General features: G+C 42.7%; 1 protein-coding gene across 1 annotated transcript in view; it reads right to left on the reverse strand.

Annotated features, from left to right (window-relative positions):
• LOC119522328 (basic proline-rich protein-like) overlaps positions 1–14,436 on the reverse strand; it is a 75,189-nt gene extending 60,753 nt beyond the window's left edge. Inside the window, exon 1 of the mRNA XM_037820871.1 lies at positions 14,218–14,436. The gene's annotated coding sequence lies outside the window, so the exon portion shown is untranslated. The remainder of the gene's footprint in view (positions 1–14,217) is intronic.
• Between the last annotated feature and the right edge of the window lie 2,071 nt (positions 14,437–16,507).

Genomic DNA, 16,507 nt, shown 5'->3' on the forward strand with positions numbered 1-16,507 from the left:
ACTGAAAAGGTAAGTAGGGGCTGGAGAATGAAGCAAATAACCACCAAATTCAGAACAGTGCTGACACAAAGTGAACATTCACAAGTCTGTTAACTGAAAAAATTAACTCAAAATGGATCAAAGACCTCAACATAAGAACCAAGATTATAAAACTCCTAGAAAAAAACGTAGGAAAGCATCTTCAAGAACTTGTGTTAGGCAAATGGTTTCTTAGACTTTACATCAAAAGCACAAGCAACAAAAGAAGAAATAAATGGGGAATCATCAAAACTAAAAACTTTTTTGTATCAAAGGCATTCATCATAAAAATAAAGAGAATGGGAGAAAATATCTGGAAACCACATATCTGATAAGGGTTTAATATCCAGAATTTATAAAGAAATTCTACAACTCAACAAAAACACAAATAACCCAATCAAAAAATGACTTGAATAGATAGTTCCCCCAAGAAGACACACAATTAGCCAAATGCACATGAAAAGGAATATACCCTTACATAAACCATGGACTATAGTTAATAGTACAATTATAATATTCTTTCATCAACTGAAACAAATTGTTGGTACCATAAGTAGTGTGGTACTAAGGCAAAATGCTAATAATGAGGGAGGCAGTATTTGGGAACGTTGTGTTTTTTTACATGATTTTTCTGTAAACCTACAACTTCTCTAATTAAAAAAAAATAAGAATAAAAAATACAATGTAGCACTTGTTCATTCATTTAAAATATTTTTAGAGCGCCTACCACAGGACAGGTCAGCAGCTGTCCTAAGCATGCAAACACAAATAAAACAAAGGCCTACATTCAAGGAACTCAATCTTCCTGGGGAAGCTGACAACAACCCAGGATAATTCAAGCTGTTATTCAGCTGGTACACACAGCTGAGCTCAAACAGGCCACGCACACAGGCATTGGTTCCAATTCTTCAGGCACCCATTCTTGTTGGTTGGTGTCTGTGCCTTGTTAGTTGTTAAATATTATAAAAATTACCTCTGGTTTTTTATAAATTGATAAATACTATAATTGACATATGAAATATCAATGTTACCAAAAATTAATGTTAAAAGGGTTCAGAGGAGATGACAAGAACTGAAGTTTAGAGATGGTCTTGTCTTGGGGTCTCCTGGATTTCTGCAAGGAAAGTTAGCATATTTGGATAAAGAAGCTGGTTCTAGGTGAGGTGAATAGTTATCAAAAGATCCAAGTATGGCCCCTCAACTATGTTAAGGACATGGTTTAGATCTGTGCTGTGCAACATGGCAGTCAGCACCCACATATGGCGACTGAGCACTGAAATATGTTAATATGAATTAAGATGGATGAAAGCGTAAAATATACACCAGATTTCAAATCCTTAATTTAAAAAAGGAATGTAAAACGTATCATTAATAATTTTTTATATTTAGTACATGTTTAAATAACATTCTGGATATCAAATAAGATGTTAGAATTTTTTAAAAAGTCTGTTAGTTGAATTATCTGAAATGGGAAAGCAACAAGAAGATTTGTATTTATACTTTGGCAGTATTATAAGAACAGACTAGAGAGGTGGCAAGGAAAGCAAGGAGACCAGCTAGGAAACTTTCAGTCAAAATTAAAAATGAAAAAGTTATACTAAGGCTGGGGCAGTGGGGTAAAAGAAAGAGCATAGACCAAAGAGACTCAGCAAGTAGATTCAAGACACCTTGGTGACTGACTAAACAGAGAAGGTAAGAGCATAATTCAGTTTTCTGTCTTAACCAACTTGAAGGGTGATGCAAACAATCAGCAAAATCAGGTGAGGATACAGGAAGATCAGTCAGAGGGGTAAGCTAATGATGTGCTCAATTTTAGACAAGTTGTGCTTTGAGACATTCAAAGTGACCATGTCCATGGGTAGTCTGATAGTCAAGTATGGTGCTAAGAAGAAAGACATCAAAGTGCAAGTTGTTATTAAAACCACAGAAATAGAGGAAAGGCCTGGGTAGAATAAGTAGAATTAAAAGAACTTACTATTCTCTGATTAAATGATTCTAAATTGATACTTCCTGCTATGCCCTACCCTCCCCCCAAAGTCCAAACACAGTCTTGAAAGCTTAAAGACAATTAGTACTGATTTTTGCCAAAACTCTGATTTAAAACTTTATTTTTGGTTTTACATATCTCTGCATATGTTAATAATGCACCAGTTTTTGTTTTTCTTTTGGGGAGGGGTTCTTTCTTTTTAATGATCAAAAGTTTCAAAACATGCATTCTCATGCAAATACTGAGAGGAGAGAGACTGAGGAAAAGCTCTTTACCCGGTGATGGCAATAAGGTCCCATATAAGTATCTAGTAATGAATGCTACAGAAAATACCTGAAATGGGTGTGTAAAGTATTATGCAAAGTTATAGTTTGGTTGTTGATATATTATTTTTACCACCATCTCAAACTGGGTAGTAAAGGATTTGTAAGAGCCTAAAGTAAGTGACTTCTGAAAATAAGAGGAAACATCCAAAAGCATACGTGACAAATGAGAAAATCTAATTATCACCAACTGAGAAAATGTATTTATCAGGTAGCCCTCTGCCTATCAAATATTCGTTGAATATTAATTGAGCATACTCAGTCAAGATTTGAATAGGAGTTGATGTTGTGGTTAATAATTTCTTAAATGAAAATGCTTCTATAGCACTGCCTTAAAACGCACACAATTTGCAACTCTGTCCTACACACTCCTCAATCTCAGTTCCATTATTCTCATCTCAACATGTCATGCCCTTGGCCATTTGATTTTAATCACAGTGCTCCAAGGTTTTCCTGCAGGCTTCATGGTCCCTGTGCAACCAGCACCGCCATCTTTGACTCAGCGCCAACTTCCCTGGGTTCACAATATCAGACTGCCCGAGTCAGATGAAGCCTCTATCACCTCCCACGCTACTAATACTGCACCCACGTGCTTATCTCATCCTCAACTACAGATCTGCCTGACCCTCATAACTTCTGCAGTCTTCATTCCATCAACCAGACCCTTCTATTAACCGCGGGACCACGTCTTTATCTAGCCTTGGTTTCTTCTAAAGTGGGACAATAACCCATCAAAAGGTTGCTGTGAACAGCAAAATGCGTTGAAGACTAAAACACAGTGGGACTTTCGGGTTTATTCCTACAGTTTCCCTTCTGAAAGGGACCACATCCTGAGTCCTTTTCCCAAACCGCCCCTCTCCACCGCCTCCTCTGCCACTGCTCTCCCGGCAGCCCCCAGGCTCGGCCTTCAGACCAGTCACTTTTACACCCCGACCCCCAAAAACCCGCCTCCCGAACCTGAACCTCAGCAACCCCACTCCCTGCCCTCGGGATTTTTCTCACATCTTGAGCTGCACGTTGACGTCCAGGTCACAACTGTAGATGTAGTGAAACTTCTCCGCTTCCCCCATGGCACCCGCAGCAAAAGCAGAACCTACGCAGCCATCTGGGCACAGAAACAACGCAGGAGCTGAACCAGCTGAGCCGCACAACACCGGTGCTTCCGGTTCCACCCCTTAGCTGGCGCGCCGCTTATCACCGGCCGAGGCGCGCCTAGTCGCGGAGAACGCCCCGCCCATGTGTTTCTCCTGCGCATGTGCCGAGGCCGCCCACCATCTTGCTTAAGGGTAAATAGGATTCCGGAAGCAGAGCATATCTGGTTACATTCCAGGCTTCACGTGCTCTTCCTTATTCAACAGGACTTTTTTTTTTTTTTTTTTTTTTTTTTTTAAGAAGGAAGGTGTCATTTGAACTTGACCTGTACCTAAAATCAATCCTAAAGGAAATTCGATTATAAAAAATTGTAACAGCTTTCATTGCCTGCACGCTAAGCAGATAACAATCATAAGAATTAGAATTTGTCAACTTTAAATTCCAGAGGCACTTACAAAAACTGTAGATCTGATCACTGATTTACCATTCGAGCAAAAAATTCCTCTTTCAGCTCTAAAAAATGGGGAACAGACTGGACAAAGAGCAAAGGAACCTGGGTTCAAATTTTGGTACTACCAATATTAACTGTGATACTTCAGGCAAGCGCTTGAGCACTTGTTTGTACTCTGCCTATTCAGGTCCAATGTAGCTTTCAAGACCCAAACCAAGTTAGACCTTGAAATGACTGTACAACTCACACCTCTGAACCCTCTGAGCCCTACAATGTTTAATTTGTAATGTTTAATATAATCTAAAATTATTTTCATTCTAACTAAATTCAAACTTTCTGTGTTGCCGCTGGATCCCTGAACCTACTTCAAGTAACAACAGCACTTTAAAATCATATTGTAACCTCTGCTACACAAAGGGACCGCATGCCTCACACAGGTCACTGGATAGACAAATGGACTGATAGATAAACAAGGGAATACCCTCAGACTCAAACATCCCTCTTCAATTTGGGCCCTAAGTTTGTCAAATGCCTTCAATGACCAAAGATCTTTATAAGTTATTACAAATGCATTTTAAATCAAGAATGCATACTTGATATTTATGACTTCACTTCAATATGTAAAACCTTTAAATACCAATCTTGGAAAACTACTAAAAGAAATCATGCCAGTCTCCACAGCCTTCCATTTCCTTCTCCAATGTGTCTCCCTACATTCTTGCTTTTCAAAACATGCCAAGTTCATTTTTCTATTCATTGTGGCCTTAATGTAGGAAAAGCAGGGGCCTTATTTTTCAGCCTGAATGCTTTGACTGTTTTTATCATGGTCTGTTTACAAACTTATTACTAGTATCAGTCTAATGGCCTAACAAATACTTAAGAGTTCTTATTTTCCATCACTTCTGTGAAGTCTCAGTATCAGCCCAAAATATTTTACACTACAGGATTCTGAAGAGGTTTCCATAACATCCAATGTTGGCCTGCTGCTGCTGCAAAAAAAATATGTCTATGTGTAAAAGTAAGCATTTTTTAGTGAAAAGGTCCATAGCTTTCATCAAGTTTCCACAGGAACATCTGATCCAAAAGTTTAAGAACCACTGATTTAATCTCTTAAAAAATCTCTACATATTAAACTAAAACATGCTAGGAATAGGCTTTTCAAAAAGGAAATAAATTCTTCACGTGAAAGTCGTTTATTTAATAGAGTGTCCCATATCGTTAAATTTAAATGTTCCCAAAGTAGTAACTTCCCATTTAATATATTCTAGTATATAAATTACAGTAACCCAACAGTCACTAAATTCTATGGCATCAAGCCTCAAAGTAAAGCAGTTATAAGGCTCACCACAATTCTATTGATGAGCCCATAAAACAAGTCCAGTGAGGTGGGGTACAAAAGGAACATTGTCAATATTTTAGGGGTTCAGGGTCAAATTATGCCACTAGGAACTGTGGCATGTGGTAATTCACTTGACCATTCTGAGCCTCCATTTTGGTCCCTTTGAGCTCTTACAAGCTACGAATCTGTGACCCTCAGACATGGTTAATATGTGATTAACTCAACTCTCAAAGCTTATCATCTGGTTTTTATGTTCTTATTGACATTCTTACCTAATCAATCAAATATCATTATAAAGTGGGGCATTGTTGACCTTGCCTGGCAACAACTAAAAAGGGGATTTTAAACTAAGATTCAGAGAAGTCAGGGGGACGGTATGAATAAGAGCCTGTGGAGAGACACAGGGCCTGATTTAAGTTAGTGCAGGGTATCATTTTGAGGGATGATGCAAACCAAGCATTGAGGGAGGGTCCAAAAGAGCAAGCTGAAGAGGCAAACTTCACAAAGCAAACTATTTACTAAAAAAGATATTGGAAAATATATCACATAGAACTTAATTCAACCTCCTAATTTTATAGGTGACAAAACCATGCTTCAAAGACTTTAAAGTGCCCTCATTCACAATGCTAGATTACAACAGAACAAAATAGATTGTTCAAAAGAGAATACAAATTTCTGGTAAAAATATAAAATATTTTTCACAATAAAGGGAAAAAGTCCTAAAATCAACTTATCTCAAATGCTCACAACAGTTAGAAAATACAAATAAACTTCTTTTGATTCATTGTGTCAAATTTTAATGACAAACTTAAAATGAAAAGAAACTGTCATTATGAAATATGTCCATCTCATACATGCAAGTATATTCATTAAACAAGTATTTATTAGGTGTCTACACTTTATAACACAGGACTAGGGATCCTTGTGAGCCCCTTTATGTGATATAAAACTGTAAAACAGCCTCAGTCTTTCTGGGTACACCTGAATATAAATATTGGCAAAATGTTCCGCATGTTAAAGTGTGTATATGCCAATACCAGCACAAAGATTATATAACCCAATACTCACCAATAATGGGCTCCCACATTTCTTTTTCTCAATTATAAGTCTCTGTAATTCATGGAATTATTCTATACTCAGACCTATTGTTAAATATATTTTTCACATTAGCTGAGGATTATATATTAGTTCAAATCAATTAGTATTGGTTAGATGCTAAAATTGCCCATTAATTGTCAGCCAAACCCAAAAGCTCATTCAACTACGAAGATTTCAAAAACTCAGAACCCAAATAAATTTAATTCTGGTACTCTTTATTCAACATAAAAATGTTTATAAAATAAAAGAATTCTAGTTTGTTTTTGATGAAAAAAAAAAAACATAAAATGAGGCAAAGAAGTACCCTAAAAGGCACAAAACTAATGCTAAGCCTGCACTAAACCTTTACTTAATCACTACAAAACCACACAGTATGTGCTGCCAAATTCTTGGTTAAAATGCCTAAAGCAGTCCTAGCAGAAATCATGCTTATGGGTAATGTATTTCAGCAAAAAGGGAAATTGTGGTAGATTGCGGGCTCAATTGTCGGAACTCAGGGCATTAATCATTTTCTTGCAAAATGGCTTCTCTGTTTCAAATGACGAGAAAGATTCAATCCCTGCTGATTTTAGACAGCACTGAGTTCTAGGCAGCTAATGCTTTCAATTCTTTTAGTAGAGCCTGGCTTGGGGACAAAAATATAAGTGAATTCTATTGCTTAGACACTATTCATAAAGATCTCTTTGTACATGACACTTGGAATTTAATTTCAAAAGACATGAAAAAAGCTCTCTATTCACCCGACACCATTCAGCATTATGACTAAGGTGTTTTCAGTGTGCACTTACTAACCATTCATAGTTTACAAAGATGCAAAAATCACAGGCAGACATGGCAAACTGGGGTCATCTCAACGGTTCCCTGGATCCCATCCTAGAGTCATAGGGCAGTTACTTCCATTCCCTGGAGCTCTCACGACTGGCTTAAATTAAACACTGCCCTTCTATGCCCTTTCATGATTCTGTATCCCAGCTCCCCTTTTCTCTCCTATTTGGTATGTTTTTCCATCTTCTTAACCTACTTGCTAAAATCCTACTTATCTCTTAAAGTCTCAACACTTTGTTCATATTTATAATTTTAAGATTTACCTCACTGTATTAATGTAAATTATTTGCCCACTTGATTACTTTCCTCTGAGAAGACAAGAGGCATCTTATGAGCAGGGACACTACTTACTCATCTTTAAATACTTTTTTCCCAGTGATCTAGTCATGGCCTAGCAGAGAGCAGAGGTACCCAAAAATGCTTGAACAAGTCTAGGAAGCAGAGCAGTCTCTACTTGTAATGAGTTGCTTTGAGGGTTAGAGCAGTCTCTTTCCCTGAATATGTTCAAAGATACAGCCAAATAATCACTAAGGGGATGATGTCAAGAGGATTAAAATCTAAGGTGATTAGACTGGATTGCCTTTTAAAAACCCTTTGGCCTAAAGACTCCAAAATTCCAAACAGACCCATGAAGGAAGCATCCATTTGTCCCCTGGAGTTGTGGGTTTTCCCCTCCTTTTCCTGTTTTTTAATCTCTCTCTAAAGAGAGCCGTTTCAGAAATTCTTAGCTAAGGACAATTTTTAAAAATCTCATGCTGCTGGTTGTCTGTCATTTGTTACATCTATGTCAGCTCGTGAGTAAGAGCTAACATCTAAAGTCAGTGAGTGAACCATTTTCCTTGAAATAATGTCAAGAAATAGAGACAGAAAATAATTAAATGTGAAGTGTCAGGTGCAGGTAATCAATGAGAGCCAGAGTGATCAAGGAAAGGATTTTTAACCAGGTACTGAAGAATAGAGAGGATGTAAACGGTCAGAGGCACACTTATCTGTTAAGGAAAACAATTAACAGGGATGGCATGAGGGTATAAACATGGAGAGTAGAAGAGAGCAGTGTGACTATATAGCTCTGGGCTATGTTGGGGAATAGTGGGAAATGCCACTTGTCCAACAAAGTGGGGCCAGATAGTTGGGGGCACACTGGGGAGGGCAGGATTCTTGAGAGACTGATAACAGGAGACCACTGAAGGTCCTGAGTAGAGGAGCAAGGTGATGAAAAAAAGCGTTTAAGGAAAATTAAGTATGGGAGAACACTGCAGGACGGACATGAAGGGTGAGCCTGAAGTAAAGGGTGGCTACTGAGAATGTGGAACTCTACAGGTAGGCTTAGGGGATCAAGGGTCTGAATGGGGGTGGGAGGAATGTTTTCACTGGGAATGGAGAAATAGGATAGCCCAAAGAAGGGGTTAAAAGGATCTGGTGACCAGGTGTAGAAGATGAAAGAAAAGGATGTGTCAAAATGATGGGAAGGATAGTGGCACCAAGAACAGAGCCAAGGAATGAGGAAGAGAAGCTGAGTTAGAGGGGAAGGTAACTTTTAAACAAGACAATCAAGTGTGAAATATCTCAGAGCAGATAAGCTATGGGAGGAAGAGAAGGGAGAGAAAGAAAGTTCAAAAGTTCGGGAGAAAGAAAAGGAACAAATTAGGGACTTGAGGATTCTCTATGGATAAGGGAAATCTGAAGTCGTGGAATGACAAAGGTGATAATTAGCTGAACCTCAAGGCCCTTTCAAAATGAGAAGCCTGCAAGAATATGAGCATAATGAAAGGAGTAGAAAAGGAGTAGTGTGAGATAAAGATTCAGGATCCAACAGTGTCAAAGAAAATATGAAAGAAGTTTCCAGAAGGAAGGGATGAAGGATGAGGGAAAACGGCCAAAGCATGTTAAAGATACCACTATACTTCTTAAAAAGGAGCAGGGTTTTTTCTCCTTTCAACTGCTAACATCACATCTAAAATTATTTATTTGGTGGGTGGACAGCAAAAAGGATTTTATGGCTGCAAGACATGCTCTATTTTATGGTTTTTAATGACAGAAAAGGCAGGAGATATACTAAGATGTTACTGTTCTTTCTGCAAAGATAGCTAAACAATAAAAGATAATTCTGTTAATATTGATTGATTTTGAGTAATATTTAGAAAGTGTACCCTTCTCAGAGCTATTTTGTTATATAAAAGGAACAGTGCTGTAGAGTACAAATATTGATCACATATTATAAATGCGTGGGTAACACCAAAGTGTACACGTCCTGATAACAGTTATAGGAAAAGCATTTAAAATTGACACAGGGAATATTATATAACTCATAAAATTTGCACACACAAGCGATGTGTTTCTGAGTTCTCAAGAATTCTTGGGAAGTGATGCTTCTCACCTGCTCATGTATACCCCTTCTATGACCAAGGCTTACTCGTGAACCAGGCTTACATCTACTTTCATTTTAGTTGTGAACCATATAGGAAGGCACCAAAGACACAAAGCGATGCTTCTGGTCAGTTTTGATATTAAAATCACTTGGATCTGACTGATAGAGATGACATTAAGAGGAATCCAAGTGCCCTCTCCACTGTCACTGGTAATTGAAGCTGGCCCCTTGAATAGGGGTACAAATTACTGTGTAAGAAATGCCCTCTACTTCCCCCAAATGGAAATGAACAAATTAATAATTAATAAGGCAATGGACAGATCCAGGTTTTGTGAGGTTTGAAGCTTATATAATTTGAGGTGCTCTCTTTAAGAACAAAGAATACGAAATCGCTAATCCACAATTCAGTATGGAACTGATTATTCAGAATGAGAACCAGAAGGGGTCTGCAGTTGTAAAGCCATAATGCATAAGGTTCATCAGCTACATGGTAAATTTGCCTCTGCTAGTGACTAAGTACCAGGAAGAAAATGTGGAAAGAGGGAAAGAGCAAGTTATCAGGCAAAGGGAAAAAAAGAGACAAAATGTTAAGGAATACTGGAGCTCAGAACAATAAAAAGACAGGAATAAAATCCCAGAAAGAACCCTGAAGTATGGAATATGGATAGATGAATGGAGATGGGTGAAGAGCAGAATTCCTAATCAATTTACACAGCTCATTATCACTATATTTATTTTCCAGTGATTCACAATCACATTCCTTCCTGCAGGCTTGCTTGAAGGACCATGTGCCGGTTTGAATGTATTGTGTCCCCCAAATGCCATTATCTTTGTAATCTTGTGGGGCAGACATTGCTTGGAATGTGCCCCACCCAGCTGTGGGTGATGATTTTGATGAGATGTTCCCATGGAGGCGTGGCCCCGCCCATTCGGGGTGGGCCTTGATCAGTGGAGCCATATAAATGAGCTGACTCAGAGAGAGGGAACTCAGTGAGTGCAGCTGTGAGTGATGTTTTGAAGAGGAGCAAGCTTGCTAGAGAGGAACGTCCTGGGAGAAAGCCATTTTGAGGCCAGAGCTTTGGAGCGGACGCCGGCTGCCTTCCTAGCTAGCAGAGGTTTTCCGGACGCCATTGGCCATCCTCCGGTGAAGGTACCCGATTGCTGATGTGTTACCTTGGACGCTTTGTGGCCTTAAGACTGTAACTGTGTAGCGAAATAAACCCCTGTTTTATAAAAGCCTATCCATCTCTGGTGTTTTGCATTCTGCAGCATTAGCAAACTAGGACAGATTTTGGTACCAGAGAAGTGGGGTGCTTTTGCTGCTGAGTCTGCAAATACCAAACATGGTGGAGTGGCTTTTCAAATGGATAAGGGGAAGATTCTGGAAGAATTGTGAGGAGCTTGATAGAAAAGGCCAAAACTGCTTTGAAGAGACTGTTTGTGGAAATATGGACTCTAAAGATATTTCTGATGAGGACTTGAACAGAAATGATGAATGTGTTGTTGCAAACTGGAAGAAAGGCGATCCTTGTTTTAAAGTGGCAGAGAATTTGGCAAAATTGAGTCCTGGTGTCAGATGGAAGGAAGAATTTGAAAGCGACAACCTGGAGTACTTAGCTGAGGAGATCTCCAGACTACGTGTGGAGGATGTAACCTGGCTTCTCCTTGCAGCTTATAGTAAAATGCGAGTGGAGAGAGATAAACTTAGAACTGAACTCTTGGGTTCTAAGAAACCAGAAGCTGATGGCTTGGAAAATTACGAGCTTCCAGGGGGTGGAATCCCAGAAGCTACAGCCCAATGTGAGGATGTTACCAAACATGGAACCCAGCTGCAATTTCAGTACAAGCCAAGATTGGAGATGGAATTATCCAGAAAGGATTTGTGGAAACTCTTATTGTCTGATGGCTTTGACCCCTGCATGCTTCATGCAAAGCCAACAGAATTTTTGCGAGATCTTTATAGACAGAGCCATTGCCGGTCTGCACTGGAGGAGACAGACAAGGAAAAAATTAAAGGAAAATTTTCTTCAAAGACAGAGCCATGGAGGTTGAGGTCTGGAGTCAAGAGGTCTCGGGCTGGGAGAGTGGAGCAGCCCACATGCATGGAAAGGGTGAGTTTGCCCTGGAGGTCGAGGGCGGGCTTTCCGCCTCGATGCTCTGGAAGAGTTTTGCAACCTCAGGTCCCAAAGAGGGTGGAGCACATTTCCAGGGAATTGGGGAGAGCCTGGCTGCCACCCCACTGTTCTGAAGGGGTTGAGCGTGTGCCCCGGAGATGGAAAGGAATCCGGGAGCTGCCCCAGTGTTTGAGGAGGGTGGGGCCAAGAAGGTGGTCTCCCCAATGTGTGGATATGTTGGAGCACTCACCCAAGCTCCAAGGATGCAACATTGTTTTGTTAATGACTCTCAGACTTTGAAATCTAATGGAGTTTGTCCTGCGGGTTTTAGGAACTGTTTTGCTCCTGTTAACCCTGTTTTCCTTACTGTTTCTCCTTATGGCAATGGAAATGTTTATCCTATGAATGTCTCTCCTTTGTATATTGGGAGCACATAACTTGTTCTAAGTTCACAGATCCACACCTAAGGAGGAATTATGCCTTAGGACTGACCACGCATAAATTGATTTTGATGGGATTTTGTACTTAACTTCTGTTACTGAAATGATTTAAGTTTTTGTGATATTGTGATGAAATGAATGTATTTTGTATTTGGAAAGATAATGTCATTTTGGGGTCCAGGGGGTGGAATGTGCCGGTTTGAATGTATTGTGTCCCCCAAATGCCATTATCTTTGTAATCTTGTGGGGCAGACATTGCTTGGAATGTGCCCCACCCAGCTGTGGGTGATGATTTTGATGAGATGTTCCCATGGAGGCGTGGCCCCACCCATTCGGGGTGGGCCTTGATCAGTGGAGCCATATAAATGAGCTGACTCAGAGAGAGGGAACTCAGTGAGTGCAGCTGTGAGTGATGTTTTGAAGAGGAGCAAGCTTGCTAGAGAGGAACGTCCTGGGAGAAAGCCATTTTGAGGCCAGAGCTTTGGAGCGGACGCTGGCTGCCTTCCTAGCTAGCAGAGGTTTTCCGGACGCCATTGGCCATCCTCCGGTGAAGGTACCCGATTGCTGATGTGTTACCTTGGACGCTTTGTGGCCTTAAGACTGTAACCGTGTAGCGAAATAAACCCCCGTTTTATAAAAGCCTATCCATCTCTGGTGTTTTGCATTCTGCAGCATTAGCAAACTAAGACAGACCAGGTTTTGGAAATACCAAACCACGTCATCGCAGGCACTCAACAAGTGTTTTTAAATGATTGAGAGAAGGGAAACAAGGGAAACAAGGAAAACATTCCATTTTCTTACTCTCCACCAAGATCTACTTTCCTCTGATGCTCCAACCCATATGCATGTTTTTGCTGGCACTGGTCGGAGTTTTCAAAGAACAGTTCATGCTAATCTAATCTCTGTTCTAGTGATTAAGACTCCTTATCCTTAACAGTCCAAGTTAAAAAGCTATCTCCACCCAAAATTAATGTGCAAGCATGTTCAGAGTCTCCTCAAAAATATTATACATACAAAATGGCTCCTGTGGGGGTCATCCTACTTACCACCCCACCCCCCATGTTCTCTCTCCCTCCTTTTAAATCAGATTCTGCAGGTATATCTCAGAAATTATTAACACTCCCCCCCACCCCCATCCCAGGGAACAGGTCACTGTGCGATTTTAGCTAGGGCTGAACACATGATTCCTAAATTGCATGGTGACAATTTAACAAATCAGTCGTGATGAGGCTTCCAGAAAAATACTCAAACACCTCATGAACCACTCACTTGGTCAGTCATAAACCCATGCCAGAACCCCGGGAACCTAGGCCTGGCCAGCCAGGTGGCTCACCACAGGACAAGGTTCAGTCAATGGGAGCTCTTAGTTGAAAGACACTAGTGTCTTACTGAAAGACACAAGAGGGCAATCTGATGTGCCCTCGGCCCCTGCTTCACTAAGGGATTCCCTTTGGACAATAAATGCTCTACATCTTCCTGCAAGTTCTAAAGAACTGTAGTAGGTTAAAACTAAGAGTTCACCCCTCTCTCCTTTCTTGCTACCTTTCTCTGAACATTTCTGCCACCTTCCCTCTTCACCTACCAAATTTTCTAAGGAAAAGTGCTTAGAGAAGAGGACTGGAATGCTACTACTACCTCAATACTACAGAAATCGTTATGGTGATGTTCTGTTTAGAGCAAAGGATGTGAAATCAGTGAGGGGCAGCAGCCACCTCAGGAATTAAGAGTGTAGGTTTTAAATTGTAGAATCTGGTTTAGCCACTTCTCAACTCAGAGATTTGACCCCAGTAGTTATTTCAACTCCCCAGGCCGTAGTTTCTTGGTCTTGTAAATGGGGATGAGAACAATACCCACCTCACAGGACTGTTGAGAATTTAGAAAATCCACATAAAGGCTAAATGCAGCTTTACAGCAATAGCTAATTAAATATAAATATTTAATAGTAGTAGTAAAATGATTATTTCTGCTTCCCCTAGTTCACACCGCCAGCAAAACTGGCCCAACCCCACTTTGATCTCGGAGAACCCGGGGCCGGCTGCTGGCACACCCTCGCAGGCACTAGAGAGACCCCCAAACGCCACCGGCGCCACTGCACGGCGCCTCCCTCCCTCAACTCCGGGTCTGCCAGGGTCCCTCAGGCCACCACTACAGTCCACACTGACCTGAGACGCCGCCTCCTATCACGACTACGTCGAACATGTGGCTCGCGATGCTCGCCTTCTCCGGACTCGCCGTGCTCTGCTTGCGACTCTCCGGGGGCGTGGGTATGGGACTGCGGCCGGCGAGGGCGGGGCAGACCCTTGTACTGACATTCGGGAGGAGCTGGGCGTTGAAGGCGGGGCGGGCCCTTGGAGAGACACGATGCGGGGGTTCGCGGGCGTAGGAGGTGCTTGTACGGAATCCCGGGGAGAGCCGGGCATCCGGGGCGGAGCGAACCCTTGGAAGGACTCTCGGGGGGAGCTCGGGGGCGGGGCGGGGCCCTGTACTGACCCTTGGGAGCAGCTCGAGGGCGCAGCAGGTACTGGTACCGAATCCTGGGAGCTGAGCAGCGAGGGCGGGGCGGACTCTTGGATTGACGGTCGGGAGGACCCCGGGGGCGCTGAGAGTCCTCGTAAGGAACTCCAAGGGGCGCCGAGTGTCGAGGGCAGGCCGGGCCCCCGGCTCCTGCCGGGGTCGGTTTCCGGGTTGGAAGCTGGGGTGGCCCCAGTGGGAAATCCCTGGTCGGTGGCAGACATGGGGTTCTGGTCGCTCAGGCCCTGGGTGCTGAAGCCCACGGGGCCAGACTTGGAGTTGGGTTGGGAGGGCGACGTGCTGAAGCGCCAGTGGTTGGCCGCGTCCGGGGAGGACATGCTCGACCAGGAGCTGGAAAACGAACGGGAGACTGTCCTCCACTCGGAGTAGATACTCCACTCGGACGCGGTGGAAGGGTCTGGGCCTAGGCCGGGAGACGGGCCCAAAGCCTGGGCAGCGGTGCCCCGGCCTGCGGGCGCGCGCTCTGCCTCGCGTCCACACCCTCTGTCGCCGAGGGGTGCTGGCGAGCTCTGAGCGTTCATGGTTAGGGATCGCACGCGGGGGCGGTGTTCGGTTCTCCCGCCCCTACCCCCACGGACACGCGCTCCGCCCCAGTGCGAACTCTCGGGAAGCCCCGCCGCGGGAGCCCGGCCCACTCCGGCTGGGGAGACAAATAAGGTGGCGCGGAATGGTTCGGCTATCTCCCGCCCAGAGTGGTCGGGCGACGCCACCCAAGGGGGACGTGGTGACCAGAGGAGAGTGAGGTAGTAGGAGTGGATGCGTGGGGATCTCAACCTGGTGGTTTTCTTCTTATTCTTTAACTGAAAAGAGAGGCTGCGCCGGGGTGGGCTTGGGGAAGCTGCTGTTTGAAGGAAGTGGACCCACAGGGCAGGGTCGCGGGGCCGCCACTACACTTGGTAGGGTCCCTTTGTGACATCACACGGGCCCCGACGAGGTCTGCGCAGTAGCGCGCCCTTCCTGGGGAGGGGGCAGGGTGAAGTGGAAACTAACTGCCTCTTAGGGGAGACTTGGAAGTCATTGGTTCTTTATGGGGTTTTTAAAGTTGTGAGGCTTAATCAAATTTGAATCAAGCAGGCAAGAAAAATAAAGCTCATCTATCACAGATTAAGTGGGACCTGCAGTTTAAAATGGCTAAGATGCAGAAACAAGACTTTTAAAAGCCTCCTACTGAAAAGAGTGGTTTTTAGTGCATCTATTTTGCTGTTGAGCCACCTGTCTTGCTATCTGTATCCTTACCTTAAATTTAAATCTGTCTTGGTCTGCTAATGCTGCAGAATGCAAAACACCAGAGATGGATAGGCTTTTATAAAACGGGGGTTTATTTCGCTACACAATTACAGTCTTAAGGCCACAAAGCGTCCAAGGTAACACCTCAGCAATCGGGTACCCTCACCGGAGGACGGCCAATGGCCTCCGGAAAACCTCTGCTAGCTAGGAAGGCAGCTGGCGTCTGCTCCAAAGCTCCGGCCTCAAAACGGCTTTCTCCCAGGACGTTCCTCTCTAGCAAGCTTGCTCCTCTTCAGAACATCACTCCCAGCTGCACTCTCTTTCCTCTTTGAGTCAGCTCATTTATATAGCTCCACCGATAAGGGCCCACCCCGAATGGGCGGGGCCACGCCTCCATGGGAACATCTCATCAGAGTCTTCTCCCACAGCTGGGTATTAAACAGGATAAAGAAGGAACTAAATCTGTATTTCCTTGCTGTTTCTTCAACAAGATAATGCTTGATACAGAATGAGGGAGAGGTGAGTAGAACAAATATTTGTAGGGGGGATGGGACATCTACTAGTTAATTTCCTAGAGTTTTCATCACTTATTCTGAATTCATAATTACATCTATTTTTTAGGGGTCCAGTGATGACAAGAGAGGAAAATAATACATTAAAAACAACTTAGCGCTTTTTAATATGATTCTGCTC

The sequence above is a fragment of the Choloepus didactylus genome, chromosome X (assembly GCF_015220235.1).
Source record: "Choloepus didactylus isolate mChoDid1 chromosome X, mChoDid1.pri, whole genome shotgun sequence".
NCBI lineage: Eukaryota > Metazoa > Chordata > Mammalia > Pilosa > Megalonychidae > Choloepus > Choloepus didactylus.